This window comes from Lactuca virosa, chromosome 6, assembly GCF_052849685.1.
Source record: "Lactuca virosa cultivar CGN04683 chromosome 6, Lactuca_virosa_CGN04683_v6, whole genome shotgun sequence".
Lineage (NCBI taxonomy): Eukaryota > Viridiplantae > Streptophyta > Magnoliopsida > Asterales > Asteraceae > Lactuca > Lactuca virosa.
Window position 1 is genome coordinate 185921511 of NC_136431.1, and position 1620 is coordinate 185923130.

Here is a 1620-nt window from a genome sequence, read left to right on the forward strand (position 1 = left end):
TAGTTTTACATGAATTAATTAATTATTGGTAAAATTAGACTTAAATTACTAATATAATTAAAACCAACTTGATAATCCATAATTATTAGCTAGCCATAAGGATGAAGTGGATTCGAACTAAACAAGAGTGTTTTTACTTATTGATTGAATTTGAGCTAAGTTCGTCTGATCTTGTAAAATCAGATAAAACCCTTTTTAAACTTGTTAATAATTAGGTTAATTTGATAGCAAGTAGATTAATTAGTAACACTGTTCCCTATGATCGATACCCGACTTACCCAAGCTATACTATAATCTGACTAGGTACACTGCCTATAGGTGCATAGTTGGTCTAAGTTTGTTAGGTTATAAATATTAAAATTAGTGGGTACTTTTGTGCACATCAAGTTTTTGGCGTCATTGCCGGGGAACGGCTTAGTTAATTATTAGTTTGTTTGCTTTAAATTAATCAATCCTTTTTGTAGGTTAAAACCTGCAAGAAGTTACTTTTCTGTTTTAATTTTTTCTGCATTACAGGACTCACGACGTGAACTTTCAAGATTCACGACATGAGAACTGAAGTCCTTAGTTTTGTTTATTTCAGTTTTTTTTTAGTTCAGTTTTACGTTTTATCTTTTTGTTTTATTTCAGAAGTTCATGACCAGAGGTTCTAACACACCTTTGGTACCACCACTTGAAGATCCCAAGTCTGCAATTCACAAAAAGAAGGATAAGAGCGTGAAAGAAGATCAAACACCGAAGAAGACACCTTTACAAGAACTGAAATCAGCCTTTTCAAGGAAGTCAGGAAAGAAAACGAGAGAATCGACTTCAGCCTCAAAGAGCAATTTTGAAGTTTTCGATCAAGAATACGAATCAGAAAAAGAATTTGGACTTTATACGAGTGAACCCGAGAACGAGCCGGAGAACGAAATGGCGAACATTGATGAGATGGCCATGGGGGATTACAAGAAGCGCATTTGAGATGATGTGGGGTCGGGTTTAATATATCATGCGATACCTGCCAATGCCACATTCGAGTTAAAGGGACATATCCTTACGGCACTCAAGGATATGCCATTCTATGGGAAGGATCATGAAGATGCTTTTAAGCATTTAGACGAGGTCAAAGATATTGCGGATTATTTTAATACTCCTAATATCCCGAGGGAGACAACTTTGTTAAGAATGTTACCAGTCACTTTCAAAGGAGCTGCAAAAGAATGGTTGAAGGCTCTTCCATCTGGTACGATCACCACATGGGCCCAATTGCGTGAGAAATTTCTAGATCAGTTTTGCCCACCCTCCAAAATCTCTAAACTCAAGAAGGCGATTGCCAACTTTGAGCAAAACCCGGGGGAGTCATTATATGAGGCATAGGAGCGCTACAAGGGGTTGTTAAGGAATTGTCCTCAACATGACCTAAATCTTTAGCAAGAAATGTCGATATTTTATGATGGGGTGAATGTCATGACTAGACAACTCCTTGATTCACAAGGACCACTAACAAAGAAGAACCCAATTTAGGCCAAGGAGCTGGTTGAAGAATTTTCAAAGCACTCTCGTGAGTATCACAACCCAGGACGCGGTGGAATAAAAGGCAGTGGAGGTGCACAAACTGAAGAGATGGCTACTGTGATG

General features: G+C 37.8%; 1 non-coding gene across 1 annotated transcript; it reads right to left on the bottom strand.

Moving 5' to 3' along the window:
• Positions 1-1296: 1296 nt before the first annotated feature.
• LOC145122972 (small nucleolar RNA R71) lies at positions 1297-1403 on the bottom strand. The gene has a single exon (XR_013714854.1). It is a non-coding gene; the product is annotated as a small nucleolar RNA R71 (small nucleolar RNA).
• Between the last annotated feature and the right edge of the window lie 217 nt (positions 1404-1620).